The sequence below is a fragment of the Saccostrea echinata genome, unplaced genomic scaffold (assembly GCF_033153115.1).
Source record: "Saccostrea echinata isolate AGI-Se365-2 ecotype Australia unplaced genomic scaffold, CSIRO_AGI_Sech_v1 ptg000012l, whole genome shotgun sequence".
Classification (NCBI taxonomy): domain Eukaryota; kingdom Metazoa; phylum Mollusca; class Bivalvia; order Ostreida; family Ostreidae; genus Saccostrea; species Saccostrea echinata.
Window position 1 is genome coordinate 7,489,456 of NW_026889761.1, and position 26,691 is coordinate 7,516,146.

General features: G+C 31.9%; 1 protein-coding gene across 3 annotated transcripts in view; it reads left to right on the plus strand.

The window, feature by feature from the left end:
• LOC133185886 (transcription initiation protein SPT3 homolog) overlaps positions 1-26,691 on the plus strand; it is an 89,584-nt gene that overhangs the window by 4,787 nt on the left and 58,106 nt on the right. The window contains exons 3-4 of one of the 3 annotated variants that reach the window (XM_061321178.1): positions 9,383-9,479; positions 24,090-24,146. The gene's annotated coding sequence lies outside the window, so the exon portion shown is untranslated. Of the gene's footprint in view, positions 1-9,382; positions 9,480-24,089; positions 24,153-26,691 lie in introns of all 3 variants that reach the window. The other 2 variants (XM_061321179.1, XM_061321177.1) reach the window with 2 other exon arrangements.

Here is a 26,691-nt window from a genome sequence, read left to right on the forward strand (position 1 = left end):
TGGTAAAAACTGATCTAGATCTTGATGTCTGCAGGAAGCAGACGGAAAGGGAGAGGTTAAGGTCACTCTCGTTTTTCTGGAGAAAAAAGCCAGATTGGTCGTGACATGTACATGTATATTCCTCCCCCAACTGAGTGAGCAACACACCTTAAAACACTGTTATTCCTCAAAATGGCATGCTGTGAACATCATTACAATTACCTCAGTCGTAAAATAAGAAAAAAAAATTCATGAACACTGCACTGTTGTTTACATGATCATGAACTGATTATACCACTTTTTATAAATGCATTTCTTACTGGGAATTAATACCTTTTGTCATTATAATAGACCTAATTTATACACATATTAAAATTTATCATTGGAGCTTAAATTGTGGGGAAAAAAAATCATTTTTAAAAATATTATTTCTAAAACAACAAGATATTTTTTTTTTATCTCTGTCAAATTAATACAATTATTGTAATATAACAAAGTACATAGCTGAAATATTTCTGAAAGTCATGTGTGAGTACACTACAGATTATCTAGGATACACAATAAAGGTTAATATTTTCTATGCATGCAACAAATAATTCTCAGTTATGTATTTTTTTTTTTTTTTGCACATTAAACTGATTATAGAGTTCAAACAATACATGTAAGAATGACCACCTCACTTTGGGAAGGATTTAGGGTAAATATAATGATGATTCTGTGGGCCGCAGTCACCGAGGACTGCAGATCGTGTTCTGTTGGTGGTTAACAGTTCCTGTATTATGGCTATTGATTTCAATAAAACATTGTCTGTTGACATTTCTTGTGCATCTGCAGCTTCAGTAAGTGCATCTGTGTCAATAATTTATGAACTTTGGCAATTTTATATCATTTTGGAGATCTCTAAGCTTGTCAAGATGATGCATGCAATCATTTTAATCTGCACTTTGGGAAGTCTTCTGATACAATGAGACATCCACTATCTAAGCAGTTTTTAGCTGACCTGATGAAAGACGCAAATGAGATTTAAAAAATCATATTTGGTGAAATCAAGCACAACATGGACTTAACATTTAATAGGCCGAGACACAGGATTCAGGACTGAGATACATTTTTTTGACTATCTTTGAAAAATTAAAACTAATATAGTTGTAAAATGTGCACTAAGAATTATAATTTCTTAGCCAACAGTTTTGAAAATGGCTACCTTAACTTCTATTATAGACTTAGTGGTGTTAGTTTCTTCATATTAAGTTGATTCTGATAAAATTGGCAAGTTTATGGTAGCTTAGTCAATATTTTTGGTAAAATTTATGAAAAAAAGGGGGAGAGGGATTACATCTATATAGGCATTGCTTTCTTTTTTAGGAGGCAGCAGGGTTGCAAATACAGTGGAGCCTCATTTATCCGGACGCTTTGGTTCCCAGTCAATTTGTCCGGATATGTGAAGCGTCCGGATACCTGAATTGCCTTGATTTTAGTTATATTGCCTTTCATACCATTTCAATAGTGAAGAATGTTGCTTTTTTATCAATATGTTTTATTGTTTAAATACTTTAATATAAGTTAGTACTACTCAATACTTGTTTTAAATAAATAAAAAGTACATGTGTCATTGGAAAAAAAAAACGTGTTTATATGGTCACATTAATTATTTCTACTTCCCAGTGTCTAATGAATCAACTTCTCCTAGTAGCATTGTCGGTACGGTAATGTCGGTAGAGTCTTATTTAATATGAACGCTCATCAATGCTAAATGTGACCAGAGACATATATGTCTCTGATGTGACATAATCTGCATATGTATACGAACACTAATCGTAATCATCCAAAGCGAGATCGTATTAACGAATGTAATTTTGAAAGTGATTTTTAAATGTCATCAAATCATAGAATGCATTTCGCGCACAAAATACTGTGCATAAAAAACTCCGATGTCATGTATATAAATACATAAAACCATGTTACGACTGTATTCTAACAGTAAAAGATATATATTTGCCGACTACGAAAAAATTATTCTACACTTATAAAATTATTTTCCTTAATTAATACGTATCAAAACCATGTTAGAGAAGCGAGAGTCTTGTGCGTACCTATCGACCTACAATTAAGCTTGCCGCAAGCCATTGATAACAGGTCGCAGGTGATCATCTTTAAAAACAAACAGCCAGACCAGTGTTTTTACAACAATTAACACCCAGATCAAGAAATTTGAGCAGACTTGACAGACCAGTTAAAAAATTATAGTCCGGATAAATGAACCAAAATTTAACGTTAAAATCCATTTTGTGGTGAAAAAGGACCGTCCGGATACGGAACGCGGAATTCCGGTTAAACGAGACAAAATAACGTTAAAAAATTTCGTTCCCATTAAAAATCGTCCGGAAACTGAAGCGTCCGGATATCTGGCGTCCGGATATCTGAAGGTCCACTGTAACCACTCACCCACTAGCAAATGCTAGAAATTTTGTTTATGGGTGACCAACTCTTGAAGATGTAATCACAAACATGGCGAGTAAGAATTTTATCAGAACTTTTTCCAGAACCTGACCATGCTTTGATTCTACAATTAATTGCACTTTCATTTTCACTGTTCATACCTTCAGAATGTTTTCTAGAGCCTGAATCTCCTAAACATCATAATCTTGTGAAGTCTCCAAATAAAGAAAATTTAAAATTTCATTTTTTGTGGTGTCAAAATCATCATGGAAATGAAAGATGGTGGATAGCAAAGTATACTTATAAGAGATTAAATACAAAAAAAGATTTAGAATTTCTTATAGAGTGGAAAGAAATTGTGGGAAAATATCAATGTGGGCTAGTAAACCATGTAAAGACATCCCCTTCGATTTACAGTTGGGGAGGTTAAAAAATACGTTTGATCACATAACATTGTCAATTATGTTAATGTTTTGAACTGATCATTCAAAATTTTTCAAATTTTCTTTTAATTTTTATCTTTAAATTTTGCAAATATTTTTCAGTGTGCTAGCTGACTAAAAAAGATTTCATTTTCATATATCATTTGATTATACGTCTGTAAATGCATGCCAAAAGAATTAATGAAAGAGTTCTGAAGGATTTAAAAAAGAAAAAATATAGATTTAAAAGTGCAGGCTGTTAACGTGAAGGTCTACTTCGTTGTCCAGATTGCAGATTCCTGTTAATTGTTAGTATGCTAGAAATTTGATAAAATGTGCGAAATGTTCTGTTAAAAACCTGTTAACAAAAACACAAAACAAATGTGGAATGATCAGGAATCCACGTTAATTGTCAAGCTAAACTAATTGTTAAGGATTCTTTAGATGTCTGCAGATTGTTCAATTGCCATGGATTGTCGATTAAGGTAATTTTTGAGAGGATGTTCATTCCAGTAGCAGGAACTACATCATTTAATGCTAATTATTGTCAAGGTGACCTGTACAATTCTGATGCTTAAGGGTTTTGTCACATTTCTAGGAAATAATGACAGAATGACTTAATCAAAATATTTTCAAGGTTTTTATCACCAAAACACATTCAATATGGGATTTTCTCGTGAAAAATTTTTAAAATGTTCATTTTGTAAAAATTCTGTTGTATTGAAATTGATTTATAATATATCTGAGTTATAGAGAGAGGATATAGACATTCCAAAAGGCTTTCAGACTTGTCTAACTTATATACTAGTTTTCTGTGTACATGTATAGGAGCAAAGCTGCCGTTATAGGAGCTAAGCTGCCATTATATACTAGTTTTCTATGTATAGGAGCTCAGCTGCAGTAGCTTTAGACAATTTGTTGCACTGAATTCCTGCTCCGGTGTGTGGGCTTAAATTAGCTGATTATGTACATCAAGGTTACTATTATAGGTAATCATTAGAACTGTGCCTTCAGAGTCCTATACCTCTCGGTCACGACTGTGACATTTTCAACACGTTTTACATTAAAGTGTTTGGAAGCTGACATTTGAAATTATTAGTTTTCTTTCCTCTCGAAGAAAATGAAAAAAAAAATGATGATATTGGCTGAGAGACCCCAGGGGGGATAAGTGTATAATACTATAGCAGGGGGGCAAAATTAAGTCTAAAAATATTAGCCATTTATAACAAGTACTAGGTTACCTAAAAAGAAACCAGCTTTAGGGCTAATTTAATTTCCGTAAATGCAGGTATTCTTCAAATAATCTTACAATTCAAAAAGGAATGGAAAGTAAAGAAGAAAAAGCAATTAGTTAATACTTTAATTACCACAATAACTTCATATTCTGTGACTCCTTTATTTCGTCACAGAGTACATTTTCGTCAGAAATTATGAACAAATTATCCTTATTACAAGTTCGAATATAACCAGTATAGTACTAAGACAATAAGTTGAAGGATATGGTAAAATGGAATTCTTTGGTACCAACTTTCTATTTGTGGATCTGTGGTGATTTTGGTCAAGGGCATGAATTGGACCCCTTATCCTTGTCTTTTTCCATTACTCCCCCCCCCCCCCCCCAGCACCTCTTAAAGAAATTCTGCATAATTATGGCCTTTAATTCCCCATACCTTCAAGGTTTCATGGTACTTTATTACTGATGGTTTCTGTGGACCACAGCTTGGATAATGTGTTTAAAAATGTCACAGGATCAGTGATTATGGTTAATAATGCTAACCACAATGGGATGACCACAAAGTAACATTTCACAGCTAAGAAAACTGGGTTTTAATACACTGGGAGAGGTCAACCATCAAAGTACCTCACTGATAAAAGTTTCTGAACTACAACTTTCTGCGTAAGCAGTATTCATCATTTTTTTTTTTTTTTGATTTCTTTTCTTAGTTAGGTGATTAATTCAGTTTTAAGAAGGTGTAGACCCAGTGGAGCAGTAAAGAGGAGTGTGTCGTAATCCAGCTAATTTTAAGTTTAAGAAGAGGCAGTCGTAAAAGATATGGAGTACCCACCCTGAGCCATCCTCGCCTTTGATAGAACATGTATAAGTCTGTATAGAGTACCTGAAAACCTTATGATATATGGCTCATGCTATTCATTGCTTGCTATACTTGTTGCCCTCAGATATATGTTACACATCAAATGGTTGATGCCTATCAGATATTGCTTTAATGAAGTGTGTATTCTCTTTCATTAAACATCTTTATATCTACAAAGAATTTCACCTGCCTGATTAACCAGTGTACAGTGTAGATCTAAAGGTGCTGCTAGCGAGCTTTTAATATAGCCATAAATAGAAGTGATTCATTGAAAATCAATTCCGTTTATTTGGTACATAAGTTTGGCCTTGTGTGAAATCTGGGCCCCCTGATATCTCTTTGTCACTGATAGGCCTATAAGGAATTAGAATTATTGTCCTCAGAGGTAGCAACAACTGATCTTATTATTTACATTTTTATAGAAAAGGATTGCAGATGAAATTAAAGACCCTTATCAAAATACCTATGCACTTTTAGGCTAAAGTATAAACTTAAATCTACCGGTACATGCAAGCACATAATTTTTAAGTGAAAATGTTTAAATTTTCATGTGGGGTCCAATGCAATGACAAATGTATTTAAAGTGCCATGAATGAATAATTCTTAGATGTAAATCCATTTCTTTCCAAGGATAAGGTAAACAATAAAAAAAAAGGATGACCTCTTTTCTCGTGAACCATCCCAGTAAATGAATAATATGCATCCTGATAAAACGCACTGGCTCACTTCTTCAGAGGGAGCACACCCCCATGTTTTGAAGTTTGGAATGAGTCCTTGAAAACATGAAAAGGGGTCAATGTATGTAACAAATGTGATATGTGATTTATAGTCAATGGGATGTTAGAAAGTGCAGATAATTAGATGACGGTGTTTTACTCTCTAGGATTGTGTTTTTGATGCAACAGGGTGCATTTCTGCACAGAATATATAAGTGCATTTATACTGATATCACGAGAAAGATTACTGATACTCTGTGTCACACATAAGCTACCATTACTGTCTATGGATGCTATATTTATGTATTTTCTTCTCTGTTTAATTAGGTTTTTTTTTCTTTGAGTAGGAAGGTTGCATAAGGTAACGATGATCAGGAGAAATTGATTACACTTGTCACCAAAGGTTATAAATTACTGGATGAGCTCCCACTCGTTTCTTCAGACAATTTCCTTGAACACTTTTTTACGGCAGTATGTTTTTTATTGGCCCAATTTCTAGATTAATGTATATTGGGGATTTTGCAAGATATGTTGGTTAATTCTCTTTTTTTGTCTTTCTGTCAATAAAATTTATAGATTACTGTTACTTTGAATCTTCTCAAGCAAAGGAAACTGCGTAAATATTTCTATGATTTTATACCCAGTACATGTATGTGCTAAAACAAACACAATGTATGATTAAATAATTCCTTGCATTTAATTTTGAGTTTTCTACTAAGGGTCATGATATTGAGGGATAGTATCAAATTGTCTATAAAATTCACTACATGATTAAGTTGTTGAGTAATATTATGAGAGTTTAAGAAAGAGCTGGGTGGAATTTGGTTTATAAACAGAGTTAAAAGGACTCTATGGATCAAAATTATAAACTAGTGTTACATTAACCAGGTACAATAAAACATTCCTCTCATTCTCAGAATGCTTGTGGCTTGTTAAAGTTCAAGGCAAGATTTGCCAACAATTCACTGCAGTGGACCTTGAGCTTGGAGAAGGCATGAATGAAAATTAGGTAGCCCAAGCGTAATCTGTAAAGGTGACGTTGTGCCTTGATACAGTGTGCAATATCTTCCAGGTGTGTCATTTTACTAAAGCGAGTGTTTGTATGCTACTACAAACACTGATAAAATGTGAAAACCTGAGACCGATTTAAATTCGGTTAATGGGTGCAGATCAACTCAGCCTAAGAAAAATAAAAACGGTTTGGATTAGGAGCCACCGCTTTTAAATATAGATAAAATTTAGGAGCTGAGTCAATTTTGGTTTACCACAAAATTATATACACTTTTTTCACCTCTTTTTTCTAAAGATTGGAGTAGATGAAGTGTTTGGGCTGTTTGATGTACGGATTACCTTTTAATGATGAATATTTATGTTTATGTAAATTTTTTATTCTTGTTGAAGAAAGTTTTATTTGATGCAAATAAGTCTTAGAGGAAGTGCTAGGCACTTGATGGTTTATTAAGCTGATCTACTTTTGATATTAAATCATTCATAGATGTTTATCGTCTGTTAACCAATATGGTGTACATTTTCAAAACCTTGGATTATTATTTAAGTATTATAATGTCTTAGACAAGAATGTGGTTGTGTGAGATAACAAGATGTGTTTGCCAGGTGGTTGACCTAATTTTATCAAGTATATTATCTGTGCATTAATTTACTGCAAATGTATTAATTAAATCACTTTCATTGCAAAATGAGTTTTTAAATAAATACCTACATTTATGCTGTAGAAATTCTGATTTTGATGTTTATAAGCTTTGAGCATCTTCTATCCAGAATGCTTAAAGAAGATTTTTTTGAGGAGACATATAAAGCATTAAAAAATGTCAAGGTCATTTGCCTGCATTTTGCATTTATAAAAATCTTTATTTTAAAAATAAGGATATATATTTGCTAAAAAGAAATTGAGTCACATTGCTACATCAGGATCAATGTACATCAACTCTGACATTAGTAAAATTCTCTAGGACACTCCAACAGTATTAGATGAGGTTTCATGTATACCCAAGTGAGAATAGCAAGATTTACTCATTGTTCATCACTATGATGTCATAATGTTTATCTCAGCTATAGTGCTAATTCATCTTGAATATTGTAGCATACTTCTGATATACATGTAGAGGAGTGCAAGGGTTTTTTATGTGATTTTCTGAAAACTGCTTGTTTGTGGCCTTTACCTCCTTATAACTTTAAAATTTCAAGTCTTTAATACACTACATGTAGCAGTGTTAACAATTGTATGGGAATTTCTTGTTTAACTGCATGGATTGAAATTTAAAGTAAGATATCAAATTGTAATATTTTTGGCTTTCTTGTTGCATAATTGTGATTGATTTTAAAAAAGAAAGGAGGAGAAAAAACCTGCATGTATACAAAGAGGTTCTTGTGATCCCTTTATGGGTGGATAACAGACTATAAGGAGTAGGGGTGCAATGATACACTAACCTCACGATATGATACATGTCACGGTATTCAGTTCACGATACGATACGTATCACGATACATGACAAGGTTAAACAGTCTTTCAAGTTTGTCATCATATATTTTTTTAAAACTTGACAGGGTTATACAAAATGTTCATATTTTTTTTTAAAAATAATTAAAATAACATATTGTTAACTTGAATTGGATTGTTAGGTAGATTTTTGAGTTGTGACAACATTCTAAACCAATGATGAACATTTACAGGGAACTACTCGGACCTTTCCTAATAATCTTCCTTTTAAATTGGAATGAAAAAGGAAAACATTCATTCTTTTATTCCTTTTATTTACGTAGAAAACCAGTTGTCATATTTCTCGTTATAATACGTTTTAGTCAACAAGACAGCGAATTCTCATCGAAATACACATGTGATGAAATATCATGTATTACCAAAGAATATGTTTAGATCTAAAGGGTTTATCATTTGTCTTAACATCTATAACTTATAATCACATAAAGTCCTTCTCCATGTTAAATCTGAGGTCTGTAAGATGCTGGAGATGAGTTTAACTGCCGTAAATGCGTTATCGGCGACCTCACGTTTTGCGAGGAAGCCATTTTGAAATAGTAAAGAAGGAAATAAAATGCACAAAACGGATAATTCTGGACCGATTGAACTGAACCGCGATATCAGTTTAACGTATCGTGAATTGAACCGTGGAAAAATATACCGTGATATACCGTTAAACGGTTTATCGTTGCACCCTTGATAAGGAGCAGTTAGTCCTCTCTACCAAAATATTGAAATCCATGTCTCAGGACCGAGGGTTAAATGACCCAGGGTGGGTTAAAGTTTGTCAATATGTTGTACAAGCATGACACCTTTAAAAATCTTCTTTATTTATGAACAGAAGTAGCTGGCAAACATACTGTACACAATTATAATGAGTTATTTTATTGCATAAATAGTATATAAATGGTTTGAACACAAGCTCTAACAACTTACGAGGTTCTGTAATGAGTACGTTGTTCCAGCACTCTCACAAAATTGCCCACCTGTCTCAGGCCCGGGGGTTGGGATAAATTACTCTTATATTGGGAATTTATTATGCAAAGTACTTTTGAAAAAAAAAAAAATCCTTATTCCTGTACAGTTAGCAAGCAAACTATGCATGATGACAAAAGGAGTCATTTACCATTTTGTCAAATTTGCTTGAATCCCTACAATGTAGATCCCAGGGTGGGGCTAAGGTGATGGATAATTTCAAATTCAATATCTTTAAAAATCATATTTCCTCCTGAGCAGCTAGAAGACAAGCTCCATACAGTGTGATAAAGAACAACCAAGTCTTCACCAAATTGTGAAGTTCATGGCACTGAGTACTCCAGAGTTCCAATTCAAGGTGGGGCACTGACTTGCATGGTCATTAGCCTGAGAAAACTCAAGATACTCAAGTGACTGTCAATTAAGGTCCATGTGCATCTTGATAACTACATATTGATCAGCAGATGTGTAAAACAGATGTCAATATGTACATTTGAAAGAGCCGTAAAGATGGGGTGTGCACTCCATTTGTGATTTAATATTCAAGGATCACAACCAATGATTAAAAGAGAATTTGTACCTTTCATGGCTGATGGAATAAATTAACTTAATGTTGATAATCAGAAGCTTAATAAGTGTAAGGATCAAATACTGTATGCTTGATTAATTTCACAGCGTACCTTAATTAGCAAAAAAAAAACACGAGAGTACACCGTTATTAAAACTGTGTCAGTTTACAAGTACAATGTACAGTGCATATACATTTTTGAGAAAAAGAGAGATACATATACTGTCAACTAAAAAGTTTCACATTATTGCAATTCAGATTGTATTTTTTTGGTCATTATTATATTAATATTTCATATTTTCCCACAACAGTTAGACATAATATGATTTGTGGTAGTATCAAACAAGAGATTTCAATAAACTTACCAAAAATTAGTAGGAAATATCAAAATCATTTTAGTTATAATAAGTTTTTCTGGTACAAGGACTAAAATATCATATAATGTTAATGAACCTTTCATTTTAAAGCATTTTTTTTAATATGATGCAGCATGTAGAATGAAATACCAAATTTGAGATTAGAATGAACTTGTCACATTTGTAGAGGAATATTAACTTGATAGCTTTATAATGCATGAGAGGTAGGTATAGGGTCGGGGTGTGTACATAAATGTCAGATATATCACATGTACACTGTACAGCCAAACACCATTTTCCCAAAGACCATATATTATCTTCATGGCAAGAAGATTTTGTGTTTAGTTGTATAATTAAGATTTTTCGGATGTATCAGAGTTGTCAAAAACTGTCAGTCAGCCCTGTCAGCAGGGGACCAAATAAGTCATTGCCTGGGTGGATTATTTCTTTGAATTTTCAGTCATTAGTTGAGCGATAAAAAAATTTCAGGTGTAAACAAAAATCAAAAGGGAGGGTTTATAAAATGTCACAATCTTTGAAACAGAGTATGAACTTGAACTAGGAAAGGTCACATCATACAGTGCCTTGCAGTGTGCTTATACATTTGAATTGTCTTAACCTTTTGACCTTGATCTTTAAAAAGGGGCCACAAAATCTGTTGGTCATGTGGTGAATATGGAGTCTGTGTGTTGAACTAGATATTTTGTGGTGCCACACAAAAGAATGTTTCTGGGAAAATTAATTGGAAAATTAAAATTAATTTTGACCTTTGACTAAATGATCTCAAAATCAAAGTAAATGTTTGTCTCTAACAGATTTGTTACTCTGTGAAGACATTTAGTTTCATAAAAAAAAAAACTAGACACCTGAGTTATTGCCAACTGTAAATGTAATGGCCATATCAACAGTCTTGATACCTTGTCTTGTACATCTTGTTCAAGTACCATACATGAGACCAAAATTAACACTGGTCCTTGATAGCTAATTGCCTTCTTAAAAACATTCTTTGTATATTAAGTAGAAAGACTATAGCTTAAGAAAAAATACTTGTTTTTGAATCAAAGTGGCCATAAAGATAATGTTGACATTTGACTAAATGAACCCAGATCTGTAGGCAATCTTTCCTTCTTTCTTAACCATTCTCCACATTATATGAAAATAACTTCTATAAGTTAAACAAACTGTCCTATAGTCATTCCATTACAATTATCTTATAATATATGATAAAATCATACTCTGGGTTTTTGACCATCAGCTTTGAGCAACTGTTTCAAAAAACTATAGGTGTTATCTCATTATTTAACTTCTTTACAGTATGAAGTCCTTACAGAGGTTAAAACAAAAATCCAAGTTATTGCATCACAAAAAGAGTCTTAGATGCAGTTACATTGTATGTTAACTTTTGATTACCATTAGTACCCCAAAAATTCAAGGTGTAACCAGCCTTCACATATTTAGTTATATTTGAAGTCTAGGTTAAAAGACCGGGCTCTCACATCGTTTTTTGGGACTGGGGCCGGGGCCATAAAAATTTGGAAAATTAGCAACCTTTTTTTAGGAATTTGGAAAAAATCATGAATTAATAGACATTATACATTAAAATCATTTCATATTGGGGTTCTGTACTAAATTTCTGTTTTGCAATAGAAAAGAATATGAATAATAACAATTTTAGTAATTACATATCTTGCTAAATGTTCTTTAATTTTTGGGGAAGTGACAAGTGAGAAAATTAACACATTCAATTTGGAAAAGGGTACCTTTTTTGAATTGGGAATGGCCTGTGATTGGTCCCAATTATGGAGAATGCAGAGCCCTGAAAGAATATAATTCTTTTCAAATTTTTTTTCTATATTAGATTAGCTTTCACTCAGCTTCTAAAGTATTTTTTGTCTTAATGAGGATTAGGTTTTGATTGTAAATTAGAAATAAATGATCAGTGATGTGTAAACACATTGTGTATATTTTATCTGGAGGATATTACAAATTAAAACAGCTTCTTTGCACCAGGATGCAATGATTCATCATTAGAAGTTATGTATTGGCTGTGTATTGAGATTTAAAATGAATCATTTTATTAACAAAGTTTCTCTTTCCTTTGGAAACAGAGTCGAATCCATAAAAACAAAAGCTACTTCAGTCTGAACAAAACACGTAAGTAACCGAGAACATTCAACACATTGTTTATGATGCTACCTTTAGCAGAGACGACACACAGGGTTGGGACCTGATTGATGGGAGAGTCCTAAATTAATTAATCAAGTTCTACGTATTGTATGATTTATGTATTTTGGATATAAATACTATTAGAGCTGTACAACAATAGGATGAACACTTTATTATGTAAATAATGCCGGATATTTGTTACTGAAAACGTGTATATCCGCAGGTGATTTTTCAAATTTCCGTGTTAAAAAAAGTGATTTATCAAAACAAGGTTTTTTTTATACAGAAGGTGTAGCCGTTTTGGACTGGTAGCAAAGTACAAAGAGTCTCTTTTAATCATAGAAGTTTAATGAGATTTTATTGTTTGAAATTTATGAGGTGTTTTTTTTTTTTTTTTTAATTTTCATGATGAAAAGACTGCCTTTGATGAAAGCTAAGCACCATGTGATGTGAAGTTTTATATATGATAAAGAGTCAAGTGATGTTTAAAGTGCAATATCAGTTTTTACGGCTCCATGGTAGATGATTTGGATTGTTTAATATGCCTTGTTATTCATTATAACACACAGGGCTCTTCTGTTTAATTTTTGCATATTTTTTAAATTGTTATATTTAAATTATCAGATGGGTGGTTTGTACCAATATGACTCTATATTTGTACATTACAATGCATATACAACAAAAGTACCATTGTGATCAAATTTGATTAAAAAAAACATGTCTTAATTTATTAAGTAAAATTAACTGCAGATCAATTCTAATTTTGGAAAAAGAATATTTAGAGACCCATCTGTTGGACCTGTTTCATGTTATCGGTTCCTGAGATATCTGCTTCTAAATATAGAGTGAAAAAAGCATAATCAATTTGTAATGCGATATCCCATTATATAGGAAGAATATTTAAGATATAATTTTGTTCCTGTATTTTTTTTGGCCCCTTATATTACGATTGCAGCTGCCTTGAGTTTAGATTATCACCACCTAATGGTGATTAGATAATAGTTTTAATTGTTCAGTGTTTTGTCAATATTCTAGTTTCTATCCAATGAATTTTATTCTCATAGAATAATAGTAATTTTGTGTATTTTTAAAAATGCATTTGATTTTTTTAAAAAAAATCAAAGAATTTTAAGAAAGCTGTCATTAATTAAGATAAAATTCCTCATTATGTTGTTTCATAATTGTCATCATTTACTTGACTGCAATTAGCCAAAGTTAAAGCCCTTTTGAAGTTCTGTAGAATTAAAAAAAATTGAAAAAAATTAAAATCATTGGAGTTCAAGTTCTGCTAATGTTGATTAAAAGCAGCTGCAGATATTCCCAGATATTCCCAAGCTGCTGTAATTCAATGATATGATTACATTTTAAAAATAAGAAACTAGTGGTTAACTTCATGTTTCTTAGTTTACTGTAATTGTTCCACAAAATTGCAGTTTGATTTTATCAATTAAAAAACACATGGAACTTTGTTTACCCATTCATAAAAACTGTCTCATTTTAAAGCAAGATAACATGAAAAGTATGTGAAGCATGGTTAGGTGAGGTTGATTTGGTGCAACTTTTTATCAAGTCTAAGACAAACAAAGCCGAACCGCAGGGCTTTAACAGTACAAAACCGAGGGACTGGTCGTCCTGATAGTGCTCGCAGAAAAAGGGATTATTTAAAGGTATATCCCAATATATAGTATTAAATAACCTGTAACGGGTGACCAAGTTCACATAAAACATCGGAAGTATAAATTATCAAAAAAATTAAAATAAACACAAGATTATTTATCATGATATACCATTCCAAAGCATCCAAGAAGGTGTTAAAGTACTTTACAAGGATGACCAACTTTTTCAGGGAACCAGTCAAAAGGTAAACGAGAGCAGCTGTTTCTTTATATCTAAATACATGCCAAGAGAATTAAGTCAGCAATTGTAACAGATCACGATAGTAAATCTCAGATCCCAGAACTAGGAGTGTTTTGGCTATAAATCTGTGCCCTCTGTAGTAGACACTTTTTTGGGGGTGTCCATTATGATTTCAAGGTTTCTTACACAAGACCTTCTTGATAATATTTCCTGACTAGGTATGAAAAAGCAGTTTTTTAAACTCACAGACAGTATACAACACTTAAGAAGTGCATTAGAATGGATGTCATGTACGTTCCTTGATTATCTGTGGTAGTTAGATTTTAATGATGTGAGGTCCAATCCATAAATCTTTTAATGAAATCTGGTAGGTTAATCCATGTATCAATTCAAGTAAGATTCGATTAACATTTTGTTGTATCTATTTTTCTTAAAATAATTTTGCACCTTCTTTACATTGCATGTGTGATAATATTTTTTAAAAAAATTAAAAAAAAGTTCTTTTTAGGGGAAAAAAACCCTTTCAATTATTAGCAAGATTAGTAGATAATTTGTGGGAATAGGTTGTTAAAATCTCTTAAAAATTATAATGCATTTCAATTTAAATCATTAAATCGATTTTTATTTGAATACAGTTAACAAATAAAGATCGATCAATTTAAAAAGTAAAGGAAGTGCAATGATTAAAGCACCATGATGAAGAATGTAATCATGTATGATTTATGTCATTTTTATTCCAGAAAAGTTGATTACAATTCATGCTTGTCACAATAAAATCAATTTCAAATAATTGAATATTATATAGGCATGCAAATAACTTGAAACAGAACATCAATTGATGTGAACATAACTGGTCTATGGATTGATGATGTCGAACATGATGACGTTGACAGCTTGTCTGTCTGACTCTAACAGTTTGTTCAGCTGATGATACTTTGAGTAATTAAAAACTGTAATCTCCATTGAGAATGACCTTTACTAATTATCATTAGTAAGGATGTTTTTTTTAATACAACTATCAGTTTTATCAGTTTTGACCAGGCCTTGAGGTTTAAAAAAATTTGATGAAGTTGACCAACTCTGATCATTGTACGTAAATCAAGATGCAGTGTTTCTGGTGAAATACCATGTCAGAGTTGACCTTGGCCTTTGACCTTGAGATCATGTTGAATATTTCTGTTGATGTTGACTTTAAATGATTTTTTTATCTAAGTAATTTATATATTGAAAATGTTTGAAGATATAGGGAACAGGCATACAAATTAAGTTTTTAGAACTTTTGCCCAATCTCATTTATTATGTTTTTAAAATATCTGGATAATATTTAAATATGTTCAAGTCGTTTGACATGTTACTTCACAGACATTTACAGGGTTTAAGATGATTATAAGTTACATGTATCACCTAAATTTAATTTAATGGCCTTTTGATTTAAACTTTATTACACTTTTTAAAAAGTTATTTTTGTTATAGATGACAGGCTAGGTGTATTAATACCATCTGTCATTTTAAATTAAATACGGATGAGATTTTTAAATGCTGCCATTTGATTTAACCTTGACCTTTGACGTTGAAATGGGAATGTTAATGGTAACCCTATCATAGCTATCATCTTCAGATTTATTAGGGATGCGGTATATTTAATATCAGTTTGTATTAATTGATAACTTTTACAATAACCTTTGCATCGATCTGTAAATGATTTGCAGGTTGGATGCGATTCTCTCTTGGTTCTGCTAATTAAGTAAGGACTATAATCACAAAAATCCACAGACATAAGAATGAAAATCTGCCAGCTTTGTGTTAAACAATAAAGATTAAAAAAAAAATGAAAAGTTCATTTTATTAAATTTTAAGTATTTTGCAGATCAGTCATATTACATGTATCATGGTGGTTTAATTCTCTCTCTCTCTCTCTCTCTTTTTAAATTATGACAGTTGTATTAAACCGTAATTTGGTGACTTGAAGGTAAATCATGATGTGTCCAATAAACTGTATTTTTATATACACACACATGCAGATGGTGGTCATCAAGACAACCCTTTCAGAGCTAATGTCATGACAGTAAAGGTGCACAAAGGCTTCCACAAGAGTTCTGGATATTGCTTTGGCTGGTACCACAGGTTCCAGACAATAAACCCAACAATAAATAAATTATCACTTGACCAGAGTGACAAGAACTTAGGTATAAACAGAATTCCTTAGTTATGAACCAAGTCCAGGCAGTGACACTCCTGTCTAGTTCTGCATTATAAAGTTGCCATGTGAAGGATATCATTGCATTTGAATTTTGGCCTGTTTGTCCGCCTGTATATTTTTAAGGAGACAGTTGCATAACAGTCAGTCAAGTTTACTGACATTGTTATCCCTTATTAGTTAACCATTTGTTAGTTTTACAGATAATGTCAACTGTTAGTTAAAGAAAGAAATAGTCAGGAAACTGCATTATATAAGTATACAGTTTGAAGAACAAGGTACATGTAGGTAACTGTTATAATTTCCTGGAATATTTCTGAAATCCCAAAGATATGCTCTGATTCATCATTGGGGGGGGGGGGGGGGGGAGTAATTACATTTATTGAAATTTTAAATGCCATTTAAAATTTTATGGTTATTTCATGAGTTTTTAAACTTTTGCAGGGGGGGGGGGAGGGGGGGGGAGATTATTTACTTAGGTTTTCCCTAACAATATACCAAAATGTCTCAAGATTTGTCAGTTATTTTTATTAGTTATAAGTATTATATAGGGTGCTTACTTGGGTCCTGCTTTGGTGTTGGAATCCTTTTTCTGATTTAATAAATTATGCCAAAATTATTGGCATGCCTTTGAGCAACCAAAATGCCAAATTTTACACCTGCCAAGAAAACCCGCTACATGTATACAGTATTGCCTTATATAGCTGATGACTCTAAGGTAAAAGAAGGACAAGAGGAGTTATCAAGGATAGATGGAATTTCTTTAAGGTCTGACGACACGTTTTCTCAAATATCTGTTTTGTATCTCTTTGTATTGTTTCAAAAAGTTATTGATATTTGTCATTCTCTGGTGATTTCTAAAACTTTTGAAAAAGTCATGAAGAAGTACACCAAAAATTGTGATTTTTGTAATTCCAGCAATTTCTTATAGGATTAAATAGGAAATATCAACCTCTTAATATCTTGCAGAAATGCCTGGTAAGGTACCTCAATATTTTGTGAGAAAACTTGTTAAAGTAGCATAACTTCAATGACAAATTATTGAGAAAAATTATATATTATTGAGGAATGTGTCATCTGACCTTCAATAATTTTTTATGGCATAAATATTGGCTAAAAATCCTAATATTCCATTTGCAATTTTAGCCATTGAAAGCATGAATTAATTTACTCAGAATCCAAATGTGTTGGCTTAATTATGAACATTTTTTACTGCATCATAAAATCATAAATTGAAATTACCAAGTTGATCTTTAGATATTTAATCACTTTGGCAATCTTACCATCCATTAAATCTAATGTCACAGTAATTCCAAACCACGAACTATTCGTGACAAAGCTAGAGGATGGGTCAGAGGCAAATTCATGCCTGTATTTTGAAATCACAAAGTAAAAGATCAAGATCATTGAAATGTCATTTAAAACTCGTATATGTGACACAATTACCTGAAAATGTACAGACTTAATATCTACAATTCAAATCTAAGATATAGGTTTAGAAAGAGTTTTTACATGAAAAAGTTTAAAAGAACAATGATTGATCTCAAAGCACCTACAATTACAATACATATCTGTGAACAGGGCATAAAACACAGACCACCAGAAAATTTTAGGGTCATGCACTTGGCCAAAGGTCAAGTTCAAGGTCAAGATTATGGAATTGATTTGAGAGTACTGGAGGAACTTGAACAAGACTCAGAAGTTTTTTTGGTCCCAGTTTTGGACTTTTGAAATTGCAGGGTAAATATTTGTGCCACAATAATACTTCTTTTGGGCATTCCACTCTAATTGACATAATATTGTGACCCAAACCTACCCCTAAGGGACCATGATTTGAACAAATGAAAGTCTGAACGTTATTATACCCCATGCAACAAGTTTAGTGAGGTATAATGTTTTTGACCCATCCGTCAGTCAGTCAGTCAGTGAGTCAGTCAGTCAGTCCGTCAGTCCTGTTTTTTTGTCAGCGCAACTCCTCATAAACCTCTGCACAGAATTTTGTCAAACTTTGCAGATATTTAGCACACAATGTGTAGATGTGCATATTACCAGGAAATTCCGATTCTTTTATTTTTTCTGGGAATTTTGACACTTTTCAACTTAGATTTTTGGCCATATCTTGAATATAGAGATGAACAGTTTGTCAGCGCAACTCCACTTAAACTGCGGCACAGAATTTCGTCAAACTTTGCAGATATTTAGCACACAATGTGTAGATGTGCATATTACCAGGAAATTCTGATTCCTTTATTTTTCTGGGAATTTCGGCACTTTTCAACCTAGATTTTTGGCCATATCTTGAATATAGAGATGAACAGTTTGTCAGCGCAACTCCTCTTAAACCACTGCACAGAATTTCGTCAAACTTTGCAGATATTTAGTACACAGTGTGTAGATGTGCATATTACCAGGAAATTCTGATTCCACTATTTTTCTGGAAATTTTGGCACTTCTCAACTTAGATTTTTGGCCATATCTTGAATATAAAGATGAACAGTTTGTTAGTACAACTCCTCTTAAACCGCTGCACAGAATTTGGTTAAACTTTGCAGATATTTAGTACAGAGTGTAGATGTGCATATTAACAGGAAATTCCAATTCCAGTATTTTTGCCGTAAGAGTTTTGCCTATTATTGAAGAAACTTTCCAGCTAGGTAATAAGGAACTCCACTGGAATCAGCTTTCGTAATGAAATTTTATGTGAAATATTTTATGACCTTAAAAGACCCTTATTGATATTGAGATAAAAATATTAATGATTCAGTAGGCACACACACACACACACAAATTCTTGGATAGTTCTCACCCCCAACCCCCTCAAATTGGTGCTTTGCCTTAAATAATTTCATAAGTTCAGTATATAAACAAATTCATGTGACTACATCATAATTTTGTTTCCACCAATTATTTAATGTGTAAATTGTCATTTGTTGGGCATGGACTTACACACATTAACAAATCGAAATCACTGAGGAATTTAAATAATAGTTTGTCAGCATAACTCCTGCACTGAATTTCCTGAAACTTTGTAGGTATTTCAGACATAATGTATAGATTTGTATATTACTAAGAAATTTTGATTCCATTATTTATCTAGAAACTTCAGCCCAATTAAATTTGTAACATACAAAGATTTGATTGTCCTTATATGCAAGAAGTTTTGATGTGATGATTTTTTGCAAGTAATGCCCCTTTTTGAATTATACTGTGTATTTAAAATGCACTGTACCGTTCATTACGTGTTGCATTGTCGAGTTTTGGGGAAGCGTGGGGTATCTGAGCTTGCTCACTTTTTCTTTCATTTCAGTATGGATGATATGATGATTGTTGCAAATTGATATGACTATTCAGGATCTTGCTGTACTTGAGAAGAAGGTTTTAACAATTTTTCTGTCTCTATAATTGTTCATTAAATTTCAGTACTGACAAGTGACTATAGGGGTATTTATAGTATGGATACTTTGTGTACTCATTAATTTTATGGTATATTTTTTTTGGAAGTGTAGTCACAAGTCAAACTAGATAAATATGCATAATTTGCAATATGTAATGGAGTAAATCAACAAAGTCAAGTACCTCGGTAATAAGTTTATCTCATAGAAGATTATAAGTAAGATACTCGTAAAAAGATGTCTTTCATGAGTGTGAACAGAATACTGCTTGTTTCAGTCTCTAGCTCGTAAAGCATCATGCCACTAAAAACTTGTAATGTCTTCTAGACTATGGAGACCCATTTAATGCACAGATTTGTGCACATTTTTGCAAAATTCATTTGTGCACATTTTTGCAAAATGCATTTGTAACAGTTGTACATGCTTGATGTTTCAAGATTTTATTAGAGTTATTTTGTAATTCCAGAGAAAGTTCATATGAAAAAGCATTCTAAGAGTATTGCAACAAGCAATATTAACTGAGTCCCCTACTGCTATAAAGGGCCATAATTTCCTGAAAAATCATCGAAGCAGAATGAAATGCAAACTATGTCTGTTAGTTAAGATGGACTCACAAACCAATTAGGCAAACAAAATCAGCTCAATATTACAATGCAAGCAACTAGGAAAAAAATATGGAAAACCAAGTGGGTCAGACTGACAGAGAGACAGACAGACAGATGGAGAGGGAACTAAAAATGTTTACATAGTTGACTTGCCCTAACATATATTAATATTTGAAACCATCACACTTAAAGACAATCAAATAAACAGTCCCTATTCATTTATAAATTAGGAATGATAGGTTATTCCAAATTCAGTCAAACCTCGATATCTCAAACTTAGTTATTAGGCTAAGTAAAAAACTTTGAGATTCAGAGGATTCAAGGTATTGAGGTAATAAAAAAAAGTGACTGGAACTTCCATCTTACTTTGAAAAAGTATTCATGACAAGATTTTAATTCAGATGTTCAAAATTTGATGTAAAATTCCAAATCTTCATGGTAAAATTGTATTTTGGTTATTTATGAGCAAATTTGTATTTATATGTTTGTACAGATGTATATATATGCTCAAAATTGACTCTGCATGATTTTGTTAGGGACATGGTATGAAGTTTTCCTGAAATTGGAATTGACAGTATGATCCAAACAAGTATTGCTGATCAAGGAATTAAAGTGCTTCAAGAAATCTTTAGCAACAGACTACTTTCTTTTATGTGACATATTAATGCACAAAATAATTATCAAAGACAAAGCGAATATAAACTCATTAAGAGTCTAAAGAAGACTGTTTCAAATTTCCATTAACATTAGGTAAAATTCACATACCTTCATCATAGATCAGCAGTATTGTAATAGAAATACAATTTTAAATTACCAGAAGAGAATATCCACAACATTAGACAAAGTGTGGTAAATGGATGTACATAAGAAAATAATATGGAAGTAAATATAAATATTAATTCAGACAAGATCCTGCTAAATCCATCTCTTTTTTTTTTTTTAGAATGTCACAAAAACTGATGAGGCATTATGAAACTTGAAACTTCTAACATTATAAGGCTAGTACCTTTAACACAAACAAAAAGACGCTCATTATTTTTTCTGTTGAGAATAGAAAGTGTTTTATAGATATTGTATATATAATTCATAGAGACAGGTTGATGGCATGCAGACCAACGTGGTTTGAAGTCTTTAGAATGAAATTTTTTCTGAAAGTTTAATGCAGGACAAATTTCAAATCTTTTGTGTATTCATGATATGTGGCATAAATTGATTTATTTATTTTCAGAATGAAAATGAGAGAACCATTTATTTTAAACATAGAAGTTGCAAAAAATATTTTTTTAAGTAGACAGTCTTTTGTGAAGCAATGGCTTAGAATATAAAAATACAAAATACAGTTGAACTTATCTCGAACTTCTATATCTCGAATACCATGGATATGTCCAAGTAAGTTTAATAAAGTCCAAACCCCATTTTTAAAGTAATTTAACCTCAGTATCTCAAATCATTGGATATATCTCAAAATTTTTTCTTGGTCCCATTGTGTTTGAGATAACGAGGTTTAGTTGTATGAAGAATTTCTTATAATTAATATATAGATAATTTATTGAGATATAATCAAAGCTGTTAAGGTCTCAAGTGAAAATGGAACAAAGCACTTTATCTGAAATGTAATTATAATTTTAAAGTTTAAAATGTGTAATATCATATGGTCCATAACAACTGTTAATTACTTGGTGCTTAATTGATAATAAACAAACTGTAGACAGGAGTAATTCATTTTCTTGTGTAAGATTCATATTTATTTATTGAAATATATGCTAATTTAAAACAAGTAAACAGGTTAAAACTTTCCGTTACACTAAGGAAGGTGAAGTATTCAGTATGTTAGAAACAATGTGATATTGTCCGCAATTCCTGTCTTCAGTGTATTGAAAAAATAAGTGTATGGTTGTTTTAATTTGTTTGCTTTGAATGTCAAAATATTTGCAAATTGGAATATTGTTCATTTTACTTGAATTAATGACCACAAATTCATTTTTTGGCAGCATTGCGTACACCTCATTTTCTTGACAAAATGAGTAATGCACTAAGCTATTTTTGATGCCAAATTTGCGTAAATTTCTATGTGAAAAATGATTTAAATATATTTTGATGTTTATACTTATCTAACTATTTGTCATTAATTAGTTTAAGAAAATGTTAAATGAACTTGAATAACTTTTAAATTAGGTTGTGCCATTTTCATGTGTAATTTTTCATCACAGTAATTGAATTTCTTCTCCTTGGCATTTATATTGTTTACAAATATTATTAAATGATTATACATTAAAATATGTCAAGAATTCAAGGTATTTTGTAAAATATCACTTTCATTTTCATGCAATATAAGGGTTGTGCCACATCACCATTTTAAAAATGGAGGTAATTTTAAAGGCATTTACCTAACACCTATTGTCGTTTTCTCTACTTAAAAAGCAGAAATTCACACCTGTCAGATATGTACAGGTGTTTCATTTGAGAAACATATATAGATATTCAAATCAATTATTTGAAAAAAAGATGAACAAATTTTAAAAAAAGTACACTGAAGCTGATGCATTAAATAGTTAAAAAAGAAAGCGATTTAAATTAATCCTTGGATGTTCTAGCTGCTCAATGTGTAGAAATCACTCTAAAAACCTCCTATGACATTCGACTAATGCCATAAGCCTATGGACATGGTTAGGTAATCAGGGCAATATGGTGTTTTTGATGTCACCACTTTAAAAGAAATTCACATGAGAAGATGGTTGTACTTACATTCGAATGCTGAATCCTGCATAGCCAGAATCGCATTTACAATTTTTGTGGTGACCACGGTTACCAAAGCTGTGTCTCCCCGCAAGACATGAGGGCGAAAGGTTTTGTGGCTAACAGATTTGCGAGAGAAGCTCTAACGACTAATAAACACATAAACCATAAAAGATGATTTTGGAGATGCGGGTGTCATGCGCCCCTCGTAAGGGAATGACATATAGGCAGACAGCAGTGGATTGACACGGCGAAGTCATCTTCTATAGAGCACTGGGTCGCAGACATAAAACATATTTATACCAATTGCTGTACCAAGGACATCTAGCCTATTTTGTATGTTTTTATCTTTTGATTGTTGATTTTGTTTGTTTGTGCATGCAGTTAGCTTTGTTCAAAGTTGTGTAAATGCCAAATATGTCGATTTGAAGCAGGACTTGTCATTGCGAAGTGACGTGCTTTTTTTAATTTTTTAATAAATGAAGAATATAGGAATTTTATTCATGTTGTTCTTGTTTGAAATCTATTTTACTTTCAATTAACTTATAGAATGAATATGCATTGTTAATTACTGACAGGCAGAATTTGCATATCTTAGTGCATCTTGCATCCAAAAGAATGAATGAAAGAAAAGTTATATAATACATATTGACATTGTGCAAATAAATTTTGATTGTATGATTATTAATGAATGATAGAAATAGATTAGAATAAAAGTAGAAACTTAGGCATTGAGGAATTTCAGAAATAGTGTAAACAAACAAAAAATATCCATATGAAAATGAATCATGGCTTTATTAATTTGCAGTATAATGTCCGATTTTATAGTGGAACTACAATGTAACACTGCTGAAAATTACCTGCACATTTTTCAAATTCTTAGCCTCAAGTGCAGTCAATTTAATTAGGATTGAATTTAAAATTGAAAAAAAGAAACAAAAATAAAACAAAACATACAAACAGAATCTTGTTGCCCACTTTTAAAGGATTATTGCAGAAATTTTGCAATGCAGTTTGTTGAGGATCGAGTTTGTAGACAATACATTTGATGACAGAAGTGTTATCATGAAGTTTTTTTTTTCATGTTGTAGACTGAGATGAATATTTCCAAGAGTGGCTGAGTGTTTGAATAAGCAGGATTCAAATCAGTAAGTGTAAACTCAGATATGAAGCAATTGATCGAAGTACTTCGGCACTGGCAATTAAGTGTCCTCTCTCTTATTTTGAGGAAGTGACTTTGCATGTTAAGTCACTTAATATGAGTTGGATGTTAAAAAAAATATAAGAGCGGAAATGAAACTGTTAGATGGGGGTAGGAGACAAAATAACTGGCATTCCACATTGTGTTTGACCGAGAATCACAATAAACAAGTATTTTGTACCAGAAATTTAGCAATTGTTTGCATGGCATTGTAGTACAATTGTCACTGACTTTTTGTATTGGGAAGTTTTCTTCTAAATGTAGGACATTTCCATGATATATGAAGGTTGAAGGGAAATGGAATGGAATTGGAGGTTTTCTTGTTTAAGGGGATGAAGAAAAGGAGGGATGTGAATGTGGGGTGGGGTGGGGGGCTTAAGTGCTTTTTTTTTGTCTAAGGGGATGAGGACATGGGTGGGAGGGGGGCTTAAGTGCTGGAAATTGATGGATGTACAGGGGATAAAAGTTGTATGTTTCATACATATAGAATATGGAGGAGCAAATGTTCTGAGAGAGTAAGAACTGCAATAACTAGATTTCATTTTAAAGGTTTTTTACAGGAAGGCCAAAATATGTTTATTCCAGATATCGTATATACTCGCCTATAAGTAGGTATTTTGGTCCAAAACTCTGTGTCCGACGTATGGGTGAGTCCTAACAAAAATCATTTGGTATTTTACTGGATTGCGAAATGTAGCATTTTTCAAACAACTCCGATGATTATCACTGACAAAAGTCTGGACGTATTATTTTATTTATGTATTCTAACATTATGCCTAAAAATACAAGTAATTACATATTTTGATTATTTTTTTTTATCTTAAGTGTGTACCATTTACTTTGTTGATTATTTACATATCTAATTCTTTAGTAACTGGCTACTTACTGTAAATCTATCATTTATAGTGTCACAAAATCGAACCAAATTTAATTTACTATCGATTATCAAATTGAATCAGTAACATACAATTGATTATATGATGGATAGTTTGAACTTTAATTTAAAGGTTAAATTAAATAAAGGTAACCATGAAATATTCAGATATCCTCGTAAATGAAAACAATATTTTAATACAAATACTTGAGACCAGCTTCAGTTTATGCTTACTAGGAAAATTTGTCCACCATTTGCATGAGAAATAGAGAAATGTCCTTTGATAATGTTAAAAGATAAACCAGTTTGTATGAAAAAAATATTTAGAAAAAATGTAACTACTATTGATTTAAAAATTTTCTATTGATTGTCGCCAACGTGCTGTCTTCAGCTACGATTTTTCGATAGTTGGCGTGAGACTATCGTAAAAACACTAATCATTTATCAGTAAAGTTGTGATTGCCAAATAATCATTATGTACCTTCATATATTTTTGATAACTTAATATTCATCTTTTAAAAAATAATTCAGAATATAATTCTTGACTATATTAAAAATGTTATTTTTAATGAAATTAATTGTTTCCTGTGTACACAGTCATTTTATTGGGGCGCATGCCACTAAACACAGTGTCTGGTACATGCAAGCGACATGGGTATAAGACAGTAATTGTTTAAGTAAACAAATGAAAACTTTAGCATGATAGTTGCCAATAATAGATCAAGTGTAGCATTTATAAAGTAGAAACAACGAACATGGCTTGGACATTGAGCACCTCGTAATTATAAAATTTCATCATTTTTGAAAAATATTAATATTTGGAATATGGGTTTAAACATTAGAGCATTGACTTAAAATTGTCAACCCATTCTGGCAAAAAGTTATACCAACTAATAAGCGAGTCAATGGCAAAAACCTCCAATAAAAGTTGAAAAAAAGAACCGATTTACAGGCGGACCTACTTATAAGTGAGTATATGCAGTAAGTAGCCTGTCTATGGGTCTATGAGGAATTAATGCAAGATGGAGGGTAAATGCTTTCTATTTTCATCATCAGAATTTTATGGAATCAAAACATAAGGAACATTTTGGTCACAAAGTAACAGAAATGGTTTCGAATCATGGCAGGGACGTATATATACCAATGGGATAGGCAACTTTTAGCAAGTCTTGCGATATATCTCGTAAGTTCTGGGATTTCTGATGACATTTTCATAGATATAATATATCTGTAATGTTATCAATATATCAGGAAAAAACCTTTATTTATCAATCAAAAAATTATTCAAAATTTGTCATTGGCACTGTTTATGCTGATCCTTATCTTTGTAAACTAATATAATTATATTGTAAATTCAAAATCAACACATCCACAGATTGGCCAGATTTCCAAGAATTCGCAGAATTTGGTGGCTGTTTGCTTTATAAATTAATTTATTTTACAATGTATGCTTTAAAATTTATCAAAAATTCATCTCAATAAACAATAAGAACAGATAACATTTATCAGAAAAACTTTTAACTGGGAATAAACGTTATTTGAAAAAAACGTAACGTTTTTTGTGTGACGTTTTTGGAAAATAAACATGGTGCTGGAGAAGTTGCCTATCCCGTTAGTA